A 27,361-nucleotide genomic window follows, 5' to 3' on the forward strand; every position below is an offset into this window, starting at 1 on the left:
AATCTCATGTAGAATGTTATTTAGGAACTATTAATATATTTGTGGTTTAAAAAATAACAGAACTAAAAGGAAGAAAATTTGTGCTTGTGGATAGCACACTACCCACTTGATTGTAGGGGACCCGAGCCTGTCAGGGCGATGTTCTCAGTCCTGACAGCTCTCCTCTCCTAGATGATTTAGTAGCCTTCTCAGTTTCTAGAAATGGGTTTTCTACTGTGGTGACCTCTAATGGTGACCAGATGACGGGGAGTCAGGGAGGAGCCTGCAGGTGTCTCTCGTGGAGGCAGTGATGCCAGCGAAGGCTGTGTGAAAATGTGTCTACTCTTTCCATAAATCAAAACTAACAGTTCACTTGAAAAGATCTACCAAGCATTAAGAGCTTTAGACTTCATTTTATTTTAACATCACTAGGAGTAGGAGGTTTGGTTCTACTCAGCCTGGGGAAAAATGTCTGATAAGCTTTTCTGGGAACCCTGTATTGTGAGCACACACAAGATGTGTAAAGGGACATTGTCTTATTTTTCTGCTTTGAAGCAGAGGTGATTTCCTAGATAGCTGTAGAACTTCTTCTTGCCCCAGTTCTAGGATTCTGTGCAGAATTGAGTCTTTTTGTGACATTTAGAGTCAGAATCTTGAGAGGCTCTTGTCCTCCTTCTGGCGTCTCCGGTCTTTGATGATTATTAGGTGTTCCCTCTTTAAACTTCAGGGATGTTAGAAACAAAACAAGACACAACAAAATGTTCTCTGTAGGCCTCATTGGTCTCTTTAGGTTCTCACTGGCCTGATTTGGGAGAAAGGTGATTTAATTTAGAGCCAGCTACCTTTAAGATTGGTGGAACAACATCTTATCGTATAACATGTTCCAAAGGGGAGTCCCGGGTGGGGGTGGGGGGTGGGGGTGGGTGTTGGCACCAGGACAGCTTGAGATCCTAGGCACTATGCTGCTCTCACACGGATGCTCCAGCAAATGGGCTATTGCTTTTGTCTCCTCCTGCCGTCTTCTCAGGCTGCCTCTGTCTTTTTTTCCGTCAAAGGCGATGTATGATTTATTTGTCTTTGCTTTTAAGTGAAGTCCCATTATACTACTACATGCCATATACAGCTGAGTCTATGAATAAGCACAATTAAGAGACAAAAAAAGTGTTTGGTCAATTTGAAAATTCTTTATACACTTTTATGAATATAGATAAGCTAGTCAAATGTTAACTGATATTTAATTTATTAATACAGGTACTCATCTACATTTAAAATGACATAACGAAAATAATATATTAATATAGAAATATTACTTTTTTCTACTCCCAGTTTCCCAAAACAATTTTATTCAAACTCTTTATATGTAATTTTTTTATGACTTCTGCTTAAGTGACAACACAGCTTCCCAGAGCTCACCATTCTCCCTTCTAAGTTGTTTGAAAAATAGCACTTTTGAATGCCTGTGTAAACGGAATCACAAGAACCACTGTGCCAAGCCACAAACTGGCTAACATTAGGTAGCTGGTTTTTCATTGTCATGTTGATAAGTATTTGTGATTTCCCAATGTAACCACTTGCTATATTGCTTTTAAAAGTTATTTTTAAAGGCTCGTTGGTTTATTTTTAACTACATTCAATAGTTGCAGATATAAATCTTAACCTACAGGAACAAATGACTAAATCCGGGTTAAATTTCTTTTGTTTCCTTTTTTACCAATTGCACACTGACATCTCTAACTACCCTAAACAAGCATGGATTGAGGTTGTTTTAAGGCTTTTGTGCCTTTCCCCCAAAGCACTGTGAAGTTCAAAATAAAATAATTGAGAAAACGCCTTGTTAGTTGTGAGATTTTGTAAGGAATCTAAGGAAAGACAACCCATTTTTTAAGGGATGGCCGCTGGGAGGTAGAAGAAAACGTTTGCCTTACAAAGGGCATTTGCAGTGTAACAAAGTGAGTCTATCACCAGAGATAGGAGGTCTACAAGAATTCTACTTTTTTATTTAAAGTGTCCATTTAATTTGCCTAATATGTGGAAGTACTTGTTAATCCGTTTCCTTCTCTTACTTTCTGCTTACAGTTGGGTTTGATAAACCAGTGGGAGGAAATGTGGAGAAGGCCTCTCTGCAACTTGCTGTTGTTTTCTCATACGGGTTCATTCAAAAGTCCCCTTTAAAAAGAGACAAAAGAGGATTATGTCTGCTGAGCAAACCCTTTCAAATCTAGCACTTTGGACAGAGAAAAAAATTGGATGGCAGTAAAACCGTTATAATTGTTAAAAATATCCGTGAATAATGAAACCCCTGTGGTGGGCTTGTCAGATTGCATGAGCCAGTTTTCTATATGATGTTTTGGAGTGACCTGGATCATTTCTTGATTCGGTCCTCATCATCACTGTCATCATCATTTTCATCATTACTATCATTCGCTGATCACTTATGGCGCCAAGGACTGCGCTCGTTGATGGACACAAATCACATCTCCTGGCTGCACACTTACATTCCAGCTGGCCTGTGGCAGGAAGCTTTGGAGAGGAAAAGGGTTGGTGTGCAATAACAGTCTTGCCCACCTCTAGCTTGTTTTCAGCCCCACGTCAATCTTTATAATATCAAAACCCATAAATTCATGAAGCGAACTAGCCTTATGCAAACGACAAAGTAAGACGAAGGATTCTCCAGTTCCCCTTGCTGTCGCCTGGCCTGCAGACCTAGTGCCCCTTAACTTACCTCCCTGCCCACTAACTCTTGCTTTCTTTTGGGATTCTCTTCCCTGTAAGGCTACTCTGTGTAATTGTTTTGTGTAAACTTGAAATTTTGAAGATTTGGCCTTGAAACCTGGGTTTCCCACTTAAGAACTGTGTTATCTTGAGCAAATCACTTAAGTTTTCTTATCTATGTTACAAGTGGTTGTGTGTGAATTGAGAGACAATGGCTGTTGCTGAGGCTAGAGTGTGATTTTGGTCCCAGGTGTCATTTGCATTTTAATGCAGCATTTAACCTGAAGGAGTGTTGGATGTGGGGATTTGAGTGAGAGAAGCCTTATGAGGGAGACAGGGTGTCTGTTTGGGGGCTGGAGCTGGGTACAGGGCTGCCAGCACCCCTAGAGTAAATTGTGATGGGGAGGTAGTTATTGTCATCCATCCACATCTGCCCTGTCTTCCTCATTCTCAGATTAGGACCATAGACTCTGAAAGCTCAGATTTTCGAGGTCTTCTAGCCCCAAGTGAAGTAACTTAGGCCCCGAGAGGCAAACGGTCTTGCCCGAGAGTACGTAGCTCACCAGCATCAGAGCTGGGGCAAGAGCCAGATGTCCTCTCTCCCAGGAGTGGAATTGATAGTTAAAGACCAGGATTGCAAGCGTCCATGTTTAGTCTGAAGGAGGCTTGTTAAATTCCATTTCTTCCTCAGAGTTCCTAACGGAAGCTTTTAGATACCTTATGCTTGCTTTTTTGTGAATCCTCTGGGTGAAATGATTTCACAAGAGCCTTAAAAAGGGAGTCAGGGGGGCTGGCCTGGTGGTGCAGTGGTTAAGTCCGTGCGCTCCACTTCAGCAGCCCTGGGTTCACAGGTTCAGATCCCCGGCACGGACCCAGCACCACTCGTCAAGCCATGCTGTGGCAGCATCCCTCATAAAATAGAGGAAGATTGGCACAGAGGTTAGCTCAGCAACAATCTTCCTCAAGCGAAAAGAGGAAGATTGGTAACAGATGTTAGCTCAGGGCCAATCTTCCTCACACACACAAAAGAATGGAGTCAGTCTTCTGGCCTCAACACTCCCCACTGAAGGCTGGTTAGGACTGTGCTGGGATGGAGATAGTCTCTTGGGCCTGAGGCCCTGCGTGCAGTCCTTCCAGATATTTGAGGAAGTGTGGGGAGCCCTGTGACGAATTCAGTGGGCGTCCAAAGTTGTACACTGGCTTTCATATGCAGACTCTTGTCTGAGATCCTGACTGTTTCTATGATGAAAGGTTTCAAGCATGCAGTAAAGCATTAAAAAACTGTAATGAACACTGTTACTCATTTCAGCTCCTCTAATCTTTATTTTTCCTTTTACACCACTTTTAGAAGGAATAAAACAATACAGGTTCAGGGGAAGTGCCCTGAGTACTCCTTCCGCTTCCTTCTTCCCTTGAGGAAACCACTACTCTGAATTCGGCATTCATCACTTTTTTGCATATTGTGTACTTGACATATGTATCCATAAACGTATGCTCTTATCCATAAATAGTACATAGTCAAGTTTTGCATGCTTTTGTAGTTTATATAAATAGCATCGACAGTACGGTTCCCATATCTTGATGATTTTGTTCAACATCATGTTTGGGGATTTATTCATGTTGAAAAATGTAGTCCGTAATATTTCAACTGCTGTAATTTACATTGTATGGATATGCCACTGCATATTTATCCGTCTTTCTGTTGCTCACCTGTCTCATCATCTGCACACTGTGCTTTAATCTTTCCTCCATCACTGTGTGACTCCTTCGGGGTTACGCAGCAAACCACACCTCACTGTTAGAACAGGAGAATACAGGTCATGATGCAGAATCTAAAGGCGAGCACGTAGGGTTTTGAATGGTAATAATGTGGAATTCTGTTCCGGATAATGTGAGGGCCACCTCTAAGCTTCGTGAAAGAAAATTTGTTTTTGTAATGCTAGGTTTCCTTTCCTCCTGAAGCGTATTCAAAGCAGACCTCTGAGTGACTTTAAGGTTGTATTTTTAAGGGATTTTTTTTCTTAAACAAACCATTTCTCTCTCTTGTTCTTGTTTTCTTCTTTCTACTTGTGAAGGGGGCCCAGTTGGACCTGAATGGTTGCCCAGGAACTTTGGGCTGATTCATCCTTTATTTACTGCATGTTCTTAAAGAATCAATAAAAAGGAGGGGGAAGCCTGTAGGAGGTTAGTTTGGTCGTTCCAGGGAGGAAGGTCAGGAACAACTCTTTCCGGCTCCACCGCCCCCGCCAAAGAAACTTCCCATTCTGCCTGACCCAGCGCCTCCCCGTGTGGGCACCGCCCTGAGCACACGGCTCCTTCACTGTGGCTCTATCTCCGTGAGGTCCCCTCTTCCACTCCTTCCTCTCCTTTCCTGGATCCATGAACCTCACTGAACTTATCCCATCTGGTTATGGGACGTCCAAGATCTCAGTTTAACTATATTTAGCAAGGCTGGGCTCACGTGTCCCAGCTCTTGGGGAGAGCTATTTCCAGGAAGGCAGAGGGCCAGTGGGGGGGCGGGGGGGGGGGTTGGGAAGGCAGACAGCACAGCTGCAGGGGACGGTTGTAAAAAAGATTAAACCCTCCCCACAGCTGAGTGTATTTTACCAATGTAAATGTTGATCTCCTTTTTTTAAACCCTCAAGGGACCTGGAGGAGCGGGATGTATCTCTGGAACCTTAACTAGGCAAAAAATGGTATTCTGGATGGGAATGCAGCTGACCCAAGACAAGAAGCTTCAAGAACTGAGAGAGGGTCGCAGAAAGGTCAAGGGAAAGGAAGGTGGGGGGATGAGGGAGCTCAAATGGAATGTTTCAGGCACTGTAAGCTTTTAAATAAATATTCCCACCCCTGCCCTTGGCTTATCAAGTTCTCTTAACCTTTGAAGTTGGCTGATCTTGCCACCCTCAAACTCGCTGCATTCTAGTTGATAGAGATGGGATCCGGTTTGAGCTGTCACGTTGTCCCAGAAACAGATGCAAATGAACACTGGGAGGTGTGATATCAGGAGAGCAGTATCTGTGGGGGCCCTGGGGCCTGCTGGGGAAGCCGGAGTACAGGTAAGTGGCCTCCTGACCTCTGGATCGGATCGCCTCACTGTTCTTCTAGGGTGCAGCTCACAGACTGGGGTGCTCAGGCGGCCTTGGCTGGGGGCTCATGCCTCCTCTTAGAATGTCTCAGTTTCTCTTTCTAGTGTAAGCTAACGATTTATTTGTGATATTTCATTTAAGATACTCCTCGCTTAATTGCAGGATTATCAAAACCAAAACAGCAAGCTCCAGATGTGATGAGCTTGTGGTGTGGGAATGGTCATAGGATTGAAAATATTTGAGAATCATTCCTTTTGAGTGTTTCCTGTGGGCCACATGGGTGCCACCGTCTATTTTAGGACATGATAAATCATATTTAAGAAGGATTAACATTTTCTGAACACTCCTCATTTTCCCCACACTTTGCAAAACACTTTATATGAATTCTCATTTCATCTTTCCAACAACCCCATGAATCCATCCTGTTTTATAGATGAGAAGATTGAGGCTTAGGGAGATTCAGTGATTTCTCCAAGGTCACAGAACTGTTATGTGGAAAAGCCAAGGTTTGAACCCAGATCAGAAAGGATCTAAGGTGCCTGTTTTCACTGTTACTCTGCATGGTGTGGGCCACGCATCTGTACATGGTACACAGCATGTGGGATTCTATTTCAGTGAGGATGCACCATTGATTTGGAAATTGCCTTTCTTATTAGTGTTCTTTACAAAGTTCACAGGGCTTTGTTCCTGGTATTAAAATTAGGAGGAATCTTTAGATGTCCCAGGAATTTCCCATTTTATCTTAGTCAAGCTGACCACTTAAGTCATTCACTCATTCATTCATTCATTTGATACTTACTAGGTGTCTGGTATGTCCCTGGTACTGTGCTAAATGCTGAAGAGGCAACGGTAAACAACAGCAGACGTAGACTGTGGGCCCATGGAGCTGGAGTCTAGCATAATCAAATAATGACAAAATTGTGAAGTTTCCCTTGGGCTAAGCACTGTGCAGGAGGAGTACAGGGTGTGGGCATTCATGAGGTGGGGACCTGGGTAGTCGGAGGGGTTGGGGAAGGCTTTCTGGGACTCGCTGCAGGAGCGATGTGCGCACGGAGAGATTCCATGACTGGTTGGGATGCTGTCTTTGGCTCTCAGCAGAGGAGCACCCTTTGAGAAATTCCTTGGATTAGGGCTTTTACTTGGGGTCAGCCTCTTTGGCCGGGAGAAAAAGATGCTCAAGGTTTTGAGAAGTCCAGGCTTGTTCAGAGAGTCAGCCAAACATTTCATATGCTCAGGCACAAGTTAGCATAGAAAGCCCAGCAGCAGGAGGCTCCCACTTGTCCAGCCTAAAAATGGACCTGAATATCTCTTGTCTGTGGAAAGTGGTCATCACAGGGACCAGCACTGTTTGTCTTGCTTGTACCATGTACAGGAAGCCAATCTCTAGAGTAATCTAGTATTTATTTAGGCTTTATGAAGGCATATGCAGTGAAATTTCTTCCACATGGAATAGCAATCAGAATCCTGGAATGCTAATGGTGGAAGGAGGTTAATGACCATGTTTGGTTCTAGCTCCCTATTGGCCAATGAGGGAGGTGAAGCCAGTGGTCAGACTTACATACTAGGCTCCCTCATTCATTCACTGTCCTAGGTGCTGTGGCCACTGTGGAGATCCAAACAGATGAAACTCCTGCCCTCGTTGAGGTCATGCTAGAGGGTCTCCAAAGTTTCCTAGCCCAGTTCTCTTTTATGTCATATTCACTTTCCAGATCTCTCTTCTCACTGGAAAGGAGTTCTCCTTGAGGCAAGAAGGCATTATTTTGATCAATGACTTTTCTGAAATTTGGAGCTCAGAGTTACAATGACCAAGGCAAATACCCGGGAGAACCTTCTATAGTAAAGTGATGCCAACATTTTCCTTAATTAACAAACAGTTCTTCTCTTGAAAAATGGAATATTACTGCCATGGCAAAGCCATGCTCTCTTTTGACTCCTAGCACTGGCTAGTGCGGGCGTTAGCTGGGGATTGTTGGGAACATTTGATTTTATTATTGCTGTTTGTTTTCTTTTATTGTTTCAGCAACCAAATGTTGATTTTTTTTTTAATGGCTGTTTTTGTTTATTGTTCTTAGAGTAAGAGTGTGTCCATTGGAGGTTGAAAAATCATCTATTTCTCTGAAAGTCATCTAGGCCTAATGTCTTCTTGTCAGATTATTTTTTTCATTTTACTATTTCTGTGTTAAGCGAGGAATGAGGTACTAACATTTTTTCCCCCTATAAATGTCAATCCCTGAAAAGTAGTATCTACTTGCTGAGTGACAGTCACCAGTTTTAAATTAATATACTGTTTTCAATGGTCGACTTTCCCAGTGAGGTACCATATATTTTTATGGCTGATGACCCTTTTGTGTGGAAACTAGATTCCCAGATATCCCAAATCAATGTAATGTAAGCCTAATAATAATAATAACTTACACTTATGCGGTGCTTGCTGTGGGTTAGGAACTGTTTCAACTGTTTTAAGAGAACTCATTTTAATTCTCACAATAATACTTGGAAAGTGTGTTATTATACAGATGAGGAGGCTGTGGGAGAAGGCTAAGGACCAGGATGTTAAAACATCACCTTTAGTTCAGCAATAACTCAATAATTCCTCATTTCATTCCCAAATCTTCACCAAGTATGCTGAACCCAACCCCAAGTCAGTTGTTTGAGGCACAAACTCACACTGAGCTTTCAATCTCTCAAAGTCAGAACTGATAACGACTTTGGCCACCAACTGGTTCCACCACCCTTCCTCTGTGACTCTGCATCAAACTTGCAGGGAAATCAAAGCTTCAGTTAAAAGCCCCACACACTCTTCACCCTGCTTCAACTGCCTTTTATCTAAATCTCTCTAATGATATGCTCCTGATGAGCTGATCTTTGCCATTGAAATTCTGGTTTTGTTTTGTTTTATATTGTTGTGTTGTCTCTAAGGGAGGTCATTTAACACATGAAAATACCCCTTACCCCCCTTCAGAGCTGCAGACTGTGCCACGTTTTATCAAGTTAAGGCTGCTGGCTTTTGGCAAGCAGTGATGGGTGTATGGGATTCAGAGGTCAAAAGTTCTCATCCTTGCTGCTCAGATTGTGGTCCAGGGACCAGCACCAGCGGCATCACCTGGAAGCTTGTTAGAAATGCAGACTCTCAGGCTCCAGCCCAGACTTACAGAACCAGAATCTGCATGTGACTGGTTTTGCATTAAGGTCTGAGAAGTGCTGTTACTTTGCAGGCGAGAGAATGGGATTGTTTGGGTTAATTTTAGGATTTTAGCTGCTTCACGTTGTTTCTCTTCTGTCTCCCCATCCCCAAGTGTCCAGGACAGATCTTTGCTTCGGTAATTTCTCTCATTAATATGCTTTTGTGTAAGTCTTAAAATGAAAATGGGTGTTCTCCTTTGGGTTTCACACCTGTTCTCGTTTCATGGAGTGCAATGTCTCCAGACAGCTTACATTTAAAAAAAATTCTGAAATGCCATGTGTGTTTCACAGAGTGACACTCTTTGTTTCTCTGAAGTTTTCAAGAAATATTATCCTTGTTTTCCCATGCTTCATATTGGTTGAAAAGAATTGTTTTCTTTTCATAAGCCAACTATGATACAGCTGCTTTTGATGTGAGATTAGAACCAACATCGCTGAGCCAAATCGTTTGCTTTGAAGTCCTGTAATTGCAGCTTGATTTCGACTAGATGTATTTCTTATCTAAACAAACCAACAGTTAATCCTTCATTGGGAGCATTCTACTGTTGTGATGGGTTTGGAGTAGCACTTTACTTATCAAATTGCTTATTTACTTTTCAAGTGGAAAAGAATATATTACATCTTTAACCATATTTTAAAGTTCCCAGGACTTAAATCAGAGCTCTCAGGTTTTGGTTTTAAATTTAGTTTTAATCTTAAAAAGAAAATCGTGTGAAGTTAAATGGACCAGGAAAAGGCACATAGCAAATCAGCATAGTCCTGGGACACGTAAGAATTCAGGATTTGGGGGCTGGCTCCGTGGCCAAGTGGTTAAGTTCGCGTGCTCCGCAGCAGAGGCCCAGGGTTCAGATCCTGGGCGCGGACATGGCACTGCTCGTCAGGCCACGTTGAGGCGGCGACCCACATCCCACAACTAGAAGGACCTGCAACTAAGTACGGGGAGTTTGGGAAGATAAAGCAGAAAAAAAAAAAAAGAATTCAGGATTTAGAAAAAACCTAGCTGCGGATAAGATTTTTGAAGAAAATTCAGAATGCCTTTGGAATGCTGCTGTGATTTTCAGTGCAGGCATTTATTAGGCATATACTGTGTACATAGTCCCATGTTGCCACAGCTCTGGAGAACATATGTCCTAGATTTTCTGGAACAGTCTCAATTTCATTTTTTCATGGCCAGACCACGTGTCTCGATTTCTGGTCCAGCAAATATGTTCACCACAGGGGAAGCAGAGAGCAGACGGTGGAAGAGCTGACTCTCAGTGAGGAGTCTTGACACCTTGTTTCCTTCTTCAGATGAGTCTTTGCTCCACCTGGAAAGGGTAGGAAATGGTTCAGAAAGCACACCAGACTGGGAAAAATTTATGCACACGGAAAGATTTTTAGGAAACTTTGCCCCTCTGGCATCCCCTTTATTTCACCCTGCCCCAGAAGAATTTGGTTATCTGCAAAGCTCAATTATAGGCCAATTAAAACTCCATTTGCATTGGACGTTGGAGATTTTTACAAACAAATTATGCAATCAGTGAATTAGGCATCAGTCAATAAAGTCCACACAATTAAATATTTTCATTAATTTATGTTCAAGACTAATAGTTCAAACTTGTCTGCTTTTATAGTCAACTTAGATTAGCTAGAAGAAGGAATTTAAAGATAGTGTAGTTGATCTGAATTTAAGGAAAATTACAGGCATCTTTTTAAACAATGTCCTTTCAACCTTTTTCCCCATCCGTACCCTCCTAATAGTCCTCAGTTCTTTAAACACATAAACAAACAGCAATAATGCCAGTTTGCATTTATTTTCACATTTATTTCTTCTGTGTAGCCTCCTGTGGAGAGGGCCTCCGGTGGAGGGGCCAGTGTGCAGAACAATGAGGGGATCTGCTCACCAGCTTTAGAGGCGAGAATCTGGGAGTGAGGAGGTTACCCGGGCGCCTCGTCTCTGCTTTTCCAGATATTGTGCGCTTAACGGGCAGCCTGCAGAACAGGGATGTGCCCACCCCTCTCTCTGCTGCCTTGAAATCTTCAAAACAAGGTGAGGAACTTCAGTTTAGACACCAAGTGTCCTCACCGTCATTTTAAGTGGTTATAGTTCTTGTCTGTGCAAAGTTATTTGCCATTCGTCTTTCTTCCCCAGAGTTGGAGGTCGGCTGCAGCATCCTGGGAAACACGGACTCCTTCAGGGTGCGGGGGAGGAAAGGGAGTGGCTGAGGAGCCAGACATCTGGGTCTGGATCGGGGCTTCCCCGCTTTCTTGCTCTGTTTTGGTAAGTCACTTAAACTCTATGAACCCCAGTTTCCTCATTGTAAAATGTGCACAATACAGATTTCACAGGCTTGTTGTATTAAATGAGAGAACATATGTCAACCTACCTACGGAGCTACAAAGAAAGTCCTCCCAGGTTATTTTTTCCTGATGAGTTATTTAAGGTTGCTATATCCTCTGCAGTTGGCACAATAACCCCCCACCCCAGCTGTGGCATGTCTCAGGAGATACCTCCCTGTGGAAAAGCCTGTAAATCATTCATTCATTCATTTGCTCGTTCATTCAGCATATATTACATATCAGGCATTAGGAATATAAAAACAACTACGACACAGTTTACTCCTGAGGGACTCTTCAGGGACCCCTCACTACATTTATCTTAATCATTGTCTTTTACAAAGGCTTCTTTTATGGTCTCAAATTTCTGGCCTGCCACCTGAATCGGCTGTTTCCTTTCATTTGGAGTCCATTGACTGGCCAACTGCACTGACCAGCAGACCATTAAAAAAAAAAAGACTATGATTTCTCTTTATTTGAGTTAATTTAATTCATACTATCACTGCTTATCATCTTCAAAGACAATTATTGCTTGTGGGAATTAAAATCCACAGATTCCAGGGAAAGATACAAACATACCCTCATCTGTCTAACACTTGGTAATGCCTCCTGTAGTATTGTATACAGTTGGCGTTGCATTGATTAACATGGCCTGAAACTTAGTAGGCACCTAGTATTAAGCGGAGTAGAGCATAGTTCTCAGAGAGCAGACAAGGCCGCATCTGCCATTCTGCTGCTCTGTAAATTAAGATTCGAATCAAAGAACCCAAGAGCAGTATCATTTGTAGCCTCTGGGTGAACTGGACTTGTTTTCTGAATAGGCGCCCCCCAGTGTAACTGTTGGGGGCGTGAACGGCGTGAGGGGACACGGGGTGCCTTCTCAGCTGGGCCACTCTCGCTAGTAAACAACTCATCGCCTGTTAGCTGTGACTTTGGGCAGCTCACTTGGTGTCTCCGAGCTTCTGTTTCCCCATCTTTAAAACAAGCATCCTAACAGCACAGAGCTCTCTAGCTGGCGATGAGGATTAAATGGAGCCTGTGTAAACTGCCTGGCCCACAGGAGCAGCCGGTGAGGGGTGGCTGTTCTCCTTAAGTCAGGTGCGGGGACCCAGGAGGTTGGAATTTTGGATGAATGGCTTTGCCTTTGGAGATTAACATTCCCATTATTATCACATAAATCAAATGGACAGTCTTTGAGGGTTTATGGCCCTTCCATCTTCCTAGGAGGCACTGCTTCCTCCAGATGTAGTTCTTAACCCAGAGGCCACCTGGAGGGGTTCCCAAAGCATCATCTATTAACAGGCTCAGGGCTGTATATACCCAGGGGGGAGGAGACAGTCATTCCCTGGGGATGGGGCCACTCCAGGTCCCTGCCCCCACCCCCACACTTTATTTAGCTTTAGTTCAGGGAGGAGGGCAGCAGGCCAGCAGATGGGAGCTGTTTCATCTTAGCTGGGTCAGAGGTTAATGGAGATAAGCAGTGTCTTCTTACCAGGAGGCCTCAGGAAAGCCCAGTGTGTTGCTGGAGTTGAATCAGGATCTCAGAGATTGAACAGACTGCTGCTCTCCTACCTTGGGGAGAGAGAGTAAGGCTCTGTGAGAGAAAGCTATAGCGGGCCAGGCTGCAGGGAGCGGGGTTACAGGGCTGTGTCGGTCACTGAGTGGCTCAGGGTGACACAGGGTAATTGCCCACTGAACAATCAAAGTCTGGGATCAGTGTACTTCACTGGACTAAATTGGGAGCTTTGTGCAGCCCCACTTTGAAATAAAGGCAGCTCCTGCTCCTGCCTCTGGAGTCCAGGACCAGAGTGGGCTTCTCTGCACAGACTGCCACTGCGGTGGCTCATGGTCTGGCTGCCCCTGTGACCCTCCGTCTGAGCCAATGTTCCCTCCAGCCAGAGTCTGTTCTGACGAGGCGGCTTCTCCGGGAAGGGCATGGGGTTTAGACCTGGGGTTCCTCTTCTGGGATGAGGCAATCTCAACAAGGCAGTCCAGGTTACCAAAGACAGGGAAAGCGTTTCTATATTAGGAATGTTCTAAACACTCAGCAAACTTCTTTTCTTCCAAAAAGCCTGCCCTGGTCATCCCTCCTGGAAATATCTTTCCTCTGTGTTTCTAGAGCACTTGGTGTCCTTTCCTCTCTGTGGCCTGAATCATTGGCTGCCCTGTGTGCCGGACTCCCTCTCATCTCTCACGTAATGTTCTAAAAGGGACTGAAGCAGCCTGACTGCCGCTCTCCCTCCCTCCCTCCTTCCCTCCTTCCTTTGTTCTTTCCTTCCTTCCGTTCAACAGTATATATTGGGTACCTGTATGCCCAGTACTTCTAGGTGCTGGAGACAATTGTGAACAAAACAGGCATAGTCCCTGCCCTGTGGAGCTGACGTCCTAGTGGGCATGTTCACTTACCCTCCTGCCGGACCACCCTCTCTGGGAAGCAGGAGCCATATCATATTCTCGGATCCCTTGTAGCAGCTTATGCCTTGCAGGTAAAGGGGCTAAAATTCTTGTCAAGTGAATCCAGTCATGCACGCATGCTGACATTTCAGTCAACAATGGACTGCATATATGACAGTGGTCCCATAAGATTAGTACCACGTGGCCTAGGTGTGTGGTAGGCTACACAACCTACGTTTGTGTAAGTACACTCTGTGATGATCACACAACAACGAAATTACCTAACAATGCATTTCCCAAAACGTAGCCTCATCGTTAAGCAACACATGACCATATATGCTTCTCGGTATATATGCAGAGATCACCATTCAAAAGCTCTTGGGAACAGAAAATAAGTTAAGTGGGCTGAGTATCTGGGAAACACTAGGGAGTGGTGGAGACTTTGGGAAACTGGAGAATGTGGGTACTGGCCAACAGCCATTACTGTCACTTCAGTGGGATGTGGCTATCTGGGAACGTGAGCCCTGTCTTGCCAAATCTTCTGATTCCTAAGAGAAACTGGAAATTGGAATTTTAATGAGAAATCTCATTTTTAAATTTTGAAATTTAGTTCAATTAGAAAACTCAAGAAAATACACCTGTGGGCCAGATGAAGAGCACACTGTCAGTTAGAGTGTTTCTGTTGGTAAGGGTTTACCACTTGGCAGTGTTTGTGAAGAGATGGGCTGTCACAGGCCATCACTAGAAATCTGTGTTAGCTCACAGACTCCTCCTTCTCTCCATCCGCTTGAGTCAAGCAGTCACCTCCTGGCCCCTGTCTGTTGCAGAGACACGCTTATCACCTGCCTGTCCTTTCAGCTCCTCCCACATTCTCCAGTGAACACTCATACATAGCAGAGGGGAAAGGAAATCTCTAGGAAGAAGCAAAGTGTGGCAGTGAGGAGCCTGGGTGTGGAGTGTTGCACTGTGGTTACTCCATTCATTTAGGACAGGGACAGACCTGGGTGTGAATCTTGGCACCACCAGCTCCTGCATATATGACTTCACTTCTCTGGGCCTCAGGGATTTCATCTATAAAATGATCATGATATCTGCCTTGCAGGGTGGTGGTAAGAATTAAATTATATATTAAGGCTATAAATTATATATAAAAAAATTAAAACAGGGCCTGGCCCAGTGGCGTAGCAGTTAAGTTCACGCATTCTGCTTCAGTGGCCCGGGGTTTGCTGGTTCAGATCCTGGGCACCACGCACTGCTCATCAAGCCATGCTGTGGCAAGCGTCTGATATATAAACTAGATGAAGATGGGCATGGATGTTAGCTCAGGACCAGTCTTCCTCAGCAAAAAGAGGAGGATTGGCAGCAGATGTTAGCTCAGGGCTAACCTTCCTCGGAAAAAAAAGAAAGATTAAAACATATATAATCCCCTTATTTGGTGCTCAAGGAAGCGCTGGAGAGCTACTTAGGCCTTCCAGGGTCATGACCTAGACAGGGCTGGCCTTGGATTTGTCCTGGGATTTGAGGGACAGCAGTGCGGCAGTGGGGATTAAGGACACACTGACAAGCTTTAGCGGGGGCAAACTTGGGAGATAAATTGCAGCTCATTCACAATTTGGGCTAGCTTCGTGATGGCCTCAAGTTTTCTCGGTGTTATTTTAATCTGTGATCAGAACGCTGCTGAAACTACGGAGGTAAAAAACAGTCATGGCCAGCTTTCTCTGCGTTTCAGACTGGCTGCGTAGTTCATGACATACGATGACAAAGAGGTGGCTGGCGTTTGAGAGCGGTGTGTTTTGGGAAAGTTGGAGGGGTCTCTTTCATGTATTCCTCTGGGGCATGTTGAAGAGAGGAGAAAGTTAAAAACTTTGTCTAAGTTGTGGAGATAGAATTCAGTACATGGAAGACACCCCAGGGTGGTAATATTTCACTGCGCCTGGAGTTACCCTGGTGTGTGTGTGTGTGTTTGCACACACGTGCGCATGCACATTCTGGTTTTCTGAAGATGCTGATAAACCACGATGTGTCTAAGAAAATAAATACACCAGGTAGAATAAGGGTCTATGACCCTACTTTCACAAGAATTTCTCTGAAGCCTGCCCCAGCGCTGCTATTAAGGTTATTGGCCCTTTAAGCTCAGCCTGAGAGAGAAACCTCAGGGAGCTGGCCATGGTGAGGATTGCCTGTACTGGCTTCTAACATGGGTACGAAATAAACAGCCCAGGTGAAAGTGGTGAGTCTCCTAGACTGAATGGTGGGCCGTCTCTCCCAGCGCTGCGGACTTGGAGTCACACGGAGAGCTCCACGGCTTTCCAACTGACAGTCTATGAAGATCACGTAACCTGTCTGGGCATCAGCTTTGGCATCAGTAAACAGGAAATGATACTTCCTATTCTGCAGGCCACGGCCAGCATTGCACACAATAATGGACGGAAAGTGCCTTCTGTGTAGACACAGATACTCTGTACCCTTCTGTGTGTGTTTACAATCAGGGCTGATCCCACTAAAACACAGAAACGTGTAAGAGTGTTACTTCAATAAACCGAAGAAAAAATTTCCGTTTTTATCCCAAACCCCACCCTTCCCCCCTCCCTTGAAAAAGCCTAGAAATAACTTTTCTAGAGCTCAGGACTAAGAGGGATGGAAATGTGCTCGCCAAACAGGATCTAAATTCAATCAGCGGTGGAGAAAACAACCAGCCTGGCAGCCTTCGGGGGCTTCTTTGGGGCGCGTCTCCCAGAAGGATAACGCCCGGCACCATCCAGCTTACTGGGCACCCCACCACCCCCGCCCGGAGTTCTCGTGGCTGCGGTGAACTGGGAAGTGGAAGTGAAGCCATGGGGCTGTGAGAGCCTCCGGGGCTCCTACTGGTGACTTCCTCCTATAAATCAGCCCCGGACAGCTGTGTCCACTTACGCCATGGGAGAGAAAAATAGACCTTGCTGCTAGACAGCAGTGCAGGCTCCACAAACATCGGGGATCAGAGGGCAGGGGGCTTAGCCAGGCACTAGGCAAACAGGCCCCAGCCCCACGGATCCGTTTGTTTGTTTTCACAGTGGCACTGCCTGTCTGTGCCACAGGAAGGAGGGAGATGCCCCAGCCCCCTCTGCTCTGCATGTGCAGACCACTTACTGCTCACCGCCGCAAAGGGCGTGACAGTAGCGCGGCCCGCTGACCTGCGGGCTCGTGTATTCATTTTAGCTGCACATAGACTGTCTGCGAGATCTAAGTTTCCAAGCTAATGGCGAAGCACGCGGTCTAGCACAGAACGTTGGGGTGGATTTTACTCGGTTTGCCGAATATTTGATGGAGCAAGAAAGGGAAACCTTGTACTGACATATTCACACCTCGTGCCTCCACGCATCCCTGCCACCTCCTCCCTACACTTCTATCCAGGGTCCTCACTTTCCAGTCAGCATCTGACCCACACAGATAAACAGGCTGTGCCAGCTGTGAGGCTGACCACTCCTTCCTTTGACTTGAATTCACCTCTTATAAATAAAAGCACTTTTCCAACATTTTATTACGAAAATTTCAAAACATACATTAAAGTGGAATGATTTTTACAGTGAACACTTGTATACCCAGACTTAGTTTCCGCTATTAACATGTTGGGATTCTTGCTTTATCAGACGGCTATCCATCAGTCTGCCGTGTCTTTGACACATTTTGAAGTTAATTGCAGATATCTGTACCCTTTCCCCTAATTACTTTGTTATGTGTACCACTAACCAGACTCCAATATTTGTTTTCAATTTTTCCTTTCCTTTTCTTTTCTTCTTTGGTTAGGAAGATTCTCTCTGAGCTAACATCTGTGCCAATCTTCTTCTATTTTGTACACAGGTCACTGCCTCAACATGGCTGACAATGAGTGGTGCAGGTCTGCACCCAGGAACCAAACCCGGGCCACCAAAGCGGAGCACGCCAAATTTAACCGCTAGGCCACGGTATCGGCCTTAGTTTTTTCTTTTTTTTTTTTAAAATATTTGCTTTATTTATTTAGGTGCTCCTGTGTTGGGTGCATCAAACAGTTTTTTAAAACGTAAGACTTACATATAATGAAATGCACGTATCTTTAGCATATGTTCGTTGAGTTGACAAATGCATTCATGTGTAACCCAAACCCCTATCAAGATAGGACACTTTGGCATCATCCAGAAAGTTCCCTCACGTCACTACCTAGTCGACAACCACCTCTGTGCCCTCAGAAGAGACTACTGCTCTGATCATCTCCCACCTTAGATTTGATTTGCCTGTTCCAGAACTTCGTCTAAACAGACTCACACACTAAACTCCGTTTCTGTAAGTTGTCTTTCACTCAGCATGTTCTTGAGGTTCTTCCATGTTGTTGTCTCTATCAGTAGTTTGTTGCTTCTTATTGCCAAGTAGGATTCCACTGTATAGATATGGAAGAATGTTCCACAGTGCGTTCTTCCATTCTTCCATTTTTGAGCTTGGGCTGTTTCCTGTTGTTGGATAGTCTTCAAAAACTTACTATGAATATTCTTGTTTAAGTCATGTTGTGGCCATACGTTTTTATCTTCTTGTATAAATGTCTAGAATTAGAATCTCTAGCTTACGGAGTATGTGTCGACTTGATTTTGTAAGAAACTGCCAGACATTTTTTCCAAAGTGATTTTAACATTTTACACTCCACCAACAAAGTATGCGAGTTCTGGTTGCTTCGCATCCTTGTCAACATTTGGTGTTGTCAGTATGTTTAATTTTAGCCATTCTGGTGGATGTATAGTAATATCTCATTATGTTTTTTTTTTTTTTGAAAGATTAGCCCTGAGCTAACTACTGCCAGTCCTCCTCTTTTTTGCTGAGGAAGCCTGACCCTGAGCTAACATCGTGTCCATCTTCCTCTGTTTTATATGTGGGATGCCTACCTCAGCATGGTGTGCCAAGCGGTGCCATGTCTGCACCCGGGATCTGAACTGGCGAACCCCGGGCCGCAGAGAAGCGGAACGTGCGCACTTAACTGCTGCGTCACCAGGCCGGCTCCTCATGGTTTTAATAAAGCTTTAATTTAGTCCTTGTTCTATATTCTGAGACCCGATTGATCAGTATTCCTGGCCTGGCTTTCAACTTTAATCTTCATTTTCTAGAAGTAGGTTGGATATAGGTACTTGCCTTAAATTATCCAGAGGCTGAGTTAAACATATATTTTTTCAGATTCCTATGATCACTGTCCATTAATACTCTCCTGGTCTGAGAATCTCAATGTTAACAGTTTTTTGGGGGTGGTGGGAGGTGTATCTTAGGGAGTAAGTAAGGGACATACTTTTGAGAATAGGATTTGAAAATATAGAATCTTGGGGATGTAGTCTTTGAATGAATAAAGTCAACAAGCATTTCAGTTTTTAGGAATTTTTGCACGGCTTGTCTTGTGGCGGCACTTGGAATGCCACACACTGAGCTCTCGGAGCTTTCGCTTCTATCCTTGGTCTGAACTACTCAGAATGGGCCTCTGCTCCTCCTCGCAGGCCTCTGGCTCTCCGAGCAGCCTGTCCTGACTTCTGTCCTGCCTTTCTTGCTGCTGCTGCTCAGGCTGCCCCTTAAACAGGCCCTCCTCCTACTCTGTGTGCACTGCCTGTGTTTCAAGGCCCGGCTCTTGGCTTCAAACCTGTCTTCTCTAGAAAGGTGACACCTCACCAGAGCTATTTTCTAAGAGTGCAACTCTGATTATGATTATTTCATAATTCCCATCACCTGTGAGAGAAAGCCTGTAATAGCTAACGATTTTCTTGAGACAAATTTTTGAAATGCTAAGCCTGGTTCTGTACTGAGCCCTTCGTGTGCATTATCCCATTAAATTTCCACAACAACATCTATGAGGTAGGTAATAGTTTTGTGTTCATTTTTAGATAAGGGAACTGAGACTTAGAAGATTAAGCAACTCCCCTGTGGTCACGTTGCAGGTAAGTTGTGGAGATGATATTCAAACCCAGCAGTCTGACACCAGAATCTAAGCCTTTATGTTCTGTATTGTTCCTTAGTGACGTCACCTCACCCTGCTCTCCGAGTGTCAGTTCTGACACTTCCTCTGTCCTCTCTTGCCTCACTCTGGGCTCAGCCACGCTGACAGATTTACTGTAACTTGAAGCAAGCCAGGCTCCTTCATACCTTTTTGACTTGGCAGATGCTATTGCATCTGCCTAGATGAGTTGCTCCCTTGGCCCCGTTTTCTATCCGTTGACCTCATCTGTCAAGGATGAAGCCACGTGCCACTTCCCCTGTGAAGGCTCTGAAACAGTGCTGTTGCTTGCTCCCAGTGCTGTTTTTCTATGGCTCAGATGTTTTGGTGGTCCAGCCTGTGAGTTACTTGAGACAGGGACGGGACCTTGTTTTACTCATCTCGTACTCCTAGAAGTTAGCCTGGGAACTGGGAAAATCCTGGTTACTTGATCTCTTAGGTGGGGTTCCTTGGGAAACAGACACTGAGAACAGCACCTGGGAGGAAGGGAGGGAGCAGAATCGGGCAGAGGAGGACTGAGCTTAGTGCAGTTACTGCAGGAGCCTCAGCTGGTCCATGAGGAGCTCTGGAAATGTGACTGTCCTTTGGATTTGCTCCTCATTGAGGCATGGGGTCAGGCCTCTGTCATCCAGTGTGTACCAGTCATTAGATGTGGGCTTCCCCAAGATGGGGCATCCTTTAGGTGGCACCTACAGTGGTTCTGGAAGAGAACTTAGCTATGAGCCTGCGGTACCCAAAACACTTTGGGTAGCTCAGGAAGTGAGTGCCTCGGTTCTGAAGGGGAACCAAGTAACGTGCCACCAATTTACCACGCTTAGCAAGCGTGTGTGGAAGAATGAACACACGAATGGGAGCTGTCTTAAGCGACTAGATTAAATATACTGTGTAGCCTCTGATTCAGTCTCCAAAAGAGAGAGAAAAATTTAGAGAAGTCGGATTAGTAGAGCATTAATAGATTAAATCTGTATTAGAAAAATAGATATTTGTTTGATTTTGCCAGGATAGAAATGTTCCTCATATGCTGAACATTTGACATTCCCAGAGGAGGGATGGTGTATGTCTCTAAAATCCAAAAGGCTTTTATTTTGCTTTGTAATCTGCTAAACATGCTAAGTGATGCAAAAGTGTATGGAAGGGCTGTTTGTTAGTCATTACTGGATTTTGAGACCATGAATGTGACTTGGGTGCATCCCTCATCTTTTCTTACTGAGGTCACTTAGAATTAAATGGGCCTGTTTCAGCTTTCTCTGCTGACTTCCTTTTTCGAGTAGAACCAGTGCCTTGAGATCCCAGTGTGTTCTGAGTGGTGTCTAGCTTTATTCAGTAGAGTTTATGAGTCAGCTGTACCCCACTCCCCATTCCTGTAGTTTTGTTGATTTAGTCCTAGGATGTGGTTTGGTTGGTTTACGGCCCCTTTAGATATCGTCATCAACCAGAATTATCATCCTGGTTCCTCTTTCCAGGAAGAAGGCAGAAGCAGCCCTGTGGATTAAGACCCTAGCCCCAGAAGACGCAGAACCTTTGACCTCGAGCTGCCCTGTGGAATCTGAGCCACCTCTGGAGAAACTCAGAATGACTGAGCCTGTTAATGGACTCCGTCCCTTTGTGGAGTATCTGAAATTGTGGTCATTTAGATCATTATTATGGAATTGTTTATTGACCTGTATAAACACATACACCATTTATCACTATAAATGTAACAGGTGCCTCCAAGGCTGCCAGCTGGAGGTACTTTAGGGTCCCCAAATAGGAACAGAGCAGTATTTTTCAGGCTCGGCTCTCTTCACAAAGAACTGCAGAAACCTCAGACTTCTTTAAATTCCCCCTTTGGGTTCCAGGCAGGAGAGGTTTGGGGGAGGGACTCTGTGGCATCTAGCAAATTGCTGTCTTTCTCCACATTCTACATAGTTACCTGACTTTCCATGGAAAATGCTAATGGTAGAGCAACCGCTCACGACACATACTGCTCTTGTCTTTTTCATCTCGATGGAGGGGAGTTCTCAATATTTCACAGCAATGGCCTCATTCATTCATTCAACAAACACTTAAATTGAATGCCTATTATGTGCTAAGCATTGCTCTAGGTTGTAGGATTATGGCTCCAAACAAAGCAGATCCAGTCCCTCCTCTTACGGCGCTTATAATCTAGTGAGAGAAAGAGATGCTCTATGAACAAGTCAGTACAAGTCAGGCGGTGACATGTGCTACAAAGGAGAGTAAGGCAAGAAAAGGGGTGTAGAGCAGCGGTGGAGTGGGTGCTATTTAATACAGAGAAGGTGATATTTGAGCAGAGATTTGGAGGAAGCGAGGGAGTGAGCCGTGTGGATATCTGAAGAAAGAGCATTCCAGGCAAAGAGATAGCAAGTTCAAAGGAATACAAGCAGGTTTGACATATTTAAGGAACAGCAAGAAGGCCAGTGGAGATGGAAGGGAATAACGCAGGGAGGGGAGGGTAGGAGCTAGTGTGGGCAGGTCACATGGGACCTTATAGGCCATGTTGTTCCATTGAGTTGTTCCTTTGAGTCTCACTCAGAGTGAGACAGGGAGCACTGAAGGGTTCTGAGCAGATGAGGGAGATGGTCTGACTTCTAGTTTAACAAAGTCTGATGGCTGTGTGGAGAACAGACTGTAGCGGGTGAGGGGCGAGGGCAGAAGCAGTGCTATCAGTTAGGAGGCCCCTGCACTTGTCGAGGGGAGGGACGGGGACGGCTTGTAATAGGGTGATAATGGTGGCTGTGCTGAGCAATGGTCAAATTCTGGGTATATTTAGAAGGAAGGGTTAACAGAATTTGCGACGGTTTGAATATGAGTGTGAGAGACAGAGAGGATGAATCTAAAGATTTTGGCTTTAGCAATTGGTTAAAATGGAAAAGTCATTTACTGAGGTGGAGACAACTGAAGGAGGATAACGAGGATTAGGTTTGGGTGGTAAAACAGGTGTTCCATTTTGACATATAAAATGTTGAGTAAGTGGTTGGAAATGTGGGGTTGGCATAAGGGGAGATTTGGGGTTGGAGAGATACATTTGGGAGCCACAGCATACAAAGATATTTCAAGCCAGGTACTAAACGAAGTCAGAGGGAGTGCAGATGAAGAAGATGCAGTCTAAGGATGGAGTCTGAAGCCCTTTGATGCTTAGAGGTCAGAAGAGAGTGAGAAAGAGTGACCACTGAGGTCTTCTTGCAAATAAAGTGAAGAAATTATTTCAAGAAGGAATGATCAATTGAGTCAAATCCTCCTGATGGGTTAGGTTAGATGAAGACTTAGAAATGAATACTGGTTTCGGCAATGGGAGATCATTGGAGACCTTAAGCAATCTTGACGGAGTGTGGGATTGAAAGCCAAACTGGGGGGAATTCAAGAAAGAATCGAAGGAGAAGTAGAAATGCAAGTACACACAAGCCTTTGTGGTAGTTTTGTTGTCAAAAGGGACAGAAAGATGTAGCTAGAGGTGGAGATATAAGGTCCAGGGAAGTTTTTAAAAATAAAGTTGTGTGTGCAGCAGAGTGTTTGTATGATAGTGGGATGATCCAGTAGAGCAGAAAAAATTGATGGAGCAGGAGGGAGATGATATAACTGTAGGAACTGTGTCACTGAGCAGATGAGAGGGGCTGGGATTCTGTGCATAAGCGGAAGGCTAGGGCGTGGATGACTTACTCATTACCGCGCGAGAGAAGGCAGTATATGGGCACAGATGCAGATAAGATGGCTGACTAAGTGACGGGAGTGTGCCCAAGTCCTCTTTTGACTCTTCTGTTAGTGAGCTGAGAAGCAAGCTCAGGGGCTAAGAAAGAGAATGAAGAGTGCTGTTGGAAATTTGAAGAGAGGTGAGAAGGAATGAAATAGTTGTCTGGAAGAGCGGCAAAGTCCATCGACAAAGAAAACATAGCTAATTTGAGGCAGAGCCAAGGTCTTACTTGAGAATTTGAAGCAAGACATGTCAGTGCGGTTTCCACTTTTTTTCTGGCCATGCTTAGTTACTAGGTGGAATAGGCTAAACACTGGAGTTTTGTTGGATGATGGCAGAGGGAGACAGTGACCAATCACTGATGGACTCTTAATGAAAAATGAATGGAGAAGATACGTGTCACTGCTGGTAGTTGTTTGTCTACATTAAGCCACAGAGCACACTCTGAAACTTGCGCAAAGTTAATGGGACAGAAATGTCATTTCATCCAAAGGCCCTCCCCTATGACCCTGTGTATTATACCGCTGCCGCAGTGACGTGCCCCAAGCTTCTCTCCCATCCAGACACAGGAGAGATAAGCCCAGAAAGCATGTGATTATAGGATAGTCCTTGGTCCCCAGTGGCTGACGGGGCTGTCATATCACCATTCCCTACTCCTGACCCCCGGCATCTAGTCATTTTCTTTTTCCAGCCCAGCCAAGAATTTGATTCCTCAAGTAGCAGGAGCCCTTCAGTTGTGTCTGAAATGTTCCCTGGCTGTATATGCACAGAAGGGGTCTCAATGCTGGCACCTCTGTCATCAAATTGCCCCATTAATTTGTTTTCCTAGTGTGTGGATCCTCTAGTTCCCAGGAAACTTGAGGAATAAATAAAGTGGATATTTATTTATATTGTTGAGGTAGAGATCCACTCTTGCATTTATTTAGTGATAGACTTAAGAATGACGAGAAAGCCTTCCTTTCTTTTGAAAGCCCTCTGAAAATGTTTGTTCCAAGTAAGACGTTCTGTTTAAGCGGCACTGATATCCGTGTTCTGTGAACTTAGAGTCACGGGTACATCACTTGGAAATGGCCCTCTGTCTTTCTGAGGCTTAATATGTATCTTTCTCTCAAATTAACTGAAATTTTCCATTAAACAATGATGATCTTGCAAAAGTTTCCTCTCACACGTACCACGTCTTGACACACAGTGTCCAACAGGCGGTAATACAAAATTGGAATCACAGAAACGGCCTTCTGTTATTGTCCTGGGATCAAAAGTCGAAAATCATAAAAGTGCCCCGCTGATCCTTCCAACTGTCCTTAAACTTTTCTTCTAGTACTGTGTGCCCAAGGCAGCCAAACCCTTGTATGCATGTTTTTTTGTATGACTTGGAGGTATACATTTTCTTACCATATCAGATGTTTCTTGCGTTTGTGCTATTCAAGATTTCTTTCCTGAAACCCAGCCTGCTTTTAACTTGTGCCCTTTCCAAGTGTTAGAAATGGGACTGAGGTGCAGCCTCTATGGAGAACAGTATGGTGGTTCCTCAAGAAATTAAAAATAGAGCAACCATATGGTCTAGCAACCCCACTTCTGGGTATACATCTGAAGGAAACGAAGCCAGTATCTTGACGCGATAGCTGCTCTCCCATGTTCCGTGCAGCCTTATTCACAATTGCCAAGGTATGGAAACGACCTAAGTGTTCATTGACAGGTGAATGGAAAAAGAAGTTGTGATACACACACACACACACACACACACACACACACCCCAGAATATTATTCAGTCTTAAGAAAGAAGGAAATCCTGTCATTTGTGACAACAGGAATGACCCTGGAAGGCATCATGCACAGTGAAATAAGCCAGACACAGAAAGACAAATACTACATGGTATCATATACGGAATCTAAAAAGAAAGAATCAGACTCATAGAAAGTGGTGGCCAGGGGCTCGGGGGAGGGGGAAATAGGGAGAGGTTGGTAAAGGGGTACAGACTTTCAGCTCTAAGGTGAATAAGGTCAGAGGATCCAATGTAGAACGTGGTGACAATAGTTAATAATGCTGCATTGTGTAATTGAAATTTGCTAAGAAAGTAGAGCCTAAATGTTTTCACCAAGAAAAAGAAAGGGTAAATATGTCAGGTGATGGATGTGTTAATTAACTAGATGGGGAAATCCTTTCACAATGTATATGTGTATCAAATCATCGTGTTGTATACTTTCAATATCTCACAATTTCATTTGTCAATTATGTACTCGATAAAGCTGAAAGAAAGAAAGAAATGGGACTGAGCTGGCTGCAGAGCAAAGAGCAGCATGCTCTACCCGTCACTGCAGCCTCACTCACTGAAGTCAAACCTGGGCCTTCAGTCACTCACTGCTAATTCTCCACAGTGAGCTCTTGTTCAAACGGCCCTGACTCCTCTGACTTGATTTTGTTGAGGGTGTGAGATAGAGGCTGCCTGTCTGAGCTGGAGAAGTCAGAGGAGCAACGGGGAAGGGAAGAGCAAGGGTGATGGATGATCTCGCCGCGCTGAGTCCTGGGAGGCAGTGATGAAAGGAGCCTCCCAGAGGTGTCGCCATTGGCATCAGGAGCCTGAGCCTTTGTGCTGTCGTAGGGCAGGGCAGCTCTGCTCTCCCCACAAGCTGTAGAACTCAGAAAACAATGTCTATGGAGAAAACATCTTCTCCAGAGCAAGGGACGCTCTTGAGTCCTTCCGGCCCACACTTACACTGGCACTATTCGTGAGAAATCCACCTCCTGAGCAGTCCAGGTTGAGAGGGACTGGTGAGAAGACAATAGTCCATTGAACAAAGCAGATGCTTTCAGCTCCTATTTTAACCTCCTTCACATCCTGTCATCACTCCTTAAAGTGCAGAGTTTTCACAGATAGGAAAGGAATTGTCTGGAAGAAAAGCCCGTCCTTGCATGTGTTGGGCACGGGAGGGGCTAGACCCAGCATGTAAGTACAGGTAGAGATGAGCAGTGGGGACAGGAAGGGCACACAAGGGACAATCCCAGCCCCTACACCAATCTGTTCAATGACTTCTTGTCATGCTTAATGTACAATCCAGCCTTTCTACCCTAGCTCATTCTAGACCCATCCAGCTCCTTCCTTCTCAGGGCCCTCACAAATGCTCTTTCTGGAAATAGACCCCTCCTGTGACTTCCAAGGCACCTGTGATAGTGGCTAACATCTATCAGGTGCTGACTCTGCACCAGATCCTGCTGAGTCTGTATATGATTATCTCATTTAATTCTTGCAGCTATGAAGTAGGAACTATTATCTCCAGTTTACAGATGAAGACTGCACAGAGAAGAATTTGCAAATGCACAGAGAGGTTAAGAAATATGTCAAGGTTTCATAGCTAATGAACAGCTGAATCAGGATTTGATTCTAGGTCAGTTTGGCTTCAGAACCTGTGCTCTGTTTTATTTACTTAAATTTTTTTTTTTTTTTATCATTTTTCTTCCATTAGATTGATGTTCCAAGAGGGCAGGGACTATGTCTGTTTTATTCAATATTCTTCCCCTGGAACCTGGCATGATCCTGGCATATAGCATACATTTACTAAAATAATGAATAAAAAGTGAAATGAAGCGTAGTTGCAGCCTCAGGATGCTTCGCTGTGGATGTGCTGATGTGTCATTATGGTTCCTATTCTCAGGGAACACAATGACCCTCAGGCCCCGACAGGCCCCACTACCCTCTGGTTTGAGCAGTAATTTGGAAGACATACTTGGGAAAGATTCCTCTCCTCTGAAACCCAGAACCATATATTCAACTACAACTTGACGTAACCACTTAGAGACCTAATAGGTTTCCCAAATTTAATGTGTCCTAACTGGTCCTTCCTCATTCTTCTCTATCTCAGTAGCCACACCACCCACCCACTTGCCAAACTGCAAAAACCTGAGAGACATTCTTGATGCCTTCTGGATGTTATTCCTCACATCCAATCCAATTGCAAGTCCTGTTGATCAACCTCCAAAATGTATCTTTAGACTGTCCATATCTTCCACCACTACCCTAGCGCAAG

The 27,361-nt window shown here is 44.6% G+C and overlaps 1 long non-coding RNA gene across 2 annotated transcripts; it reads left to right on the forward strand.

The window, feature by feature from the left end:
* The first annotated feature begins 5,507 nt into the window (after positions 1-5,507).
* Positions 5,508-26,909, forward strand: LOC139045693 (uncharacterized). 2 transcript variants are annotated; one of them, XR_011504612.1, is made up of 6 exons: positions 5,508-5,750; positions 10,783-10,992; positions 11,095-11,223; positions 17,514-17,617; positions 19,541-19,594; positions 21,114-26,909. It is a non-coding gene; the product is annotated as an uncharacterized lncRNA (long non-coding RNA). The 2 variants fall into 2 exon arrangements; XR_011504611.1 differs by lacking the exon at positions 17,514-17,617 and having other exon boundaries at positions 5,512-5,750.
* Positions 26,910-27,361: the final 452 nt, after the last annotated feature.

Source organism: Equus asinus, chromosome 7, assembly GCF_041296235.1.
Source record: "Equus asinus isolate D_3611 breed Donkey chromosome 7, EquAss-T2T_v2, whole genome shotgun sequence".
Classification (NCBI taxonomy): Eukaryota; Metazoa; Chordata; class Mammalia; order Perissodactyla; family Equidae; genus Equus; species Equus asinus.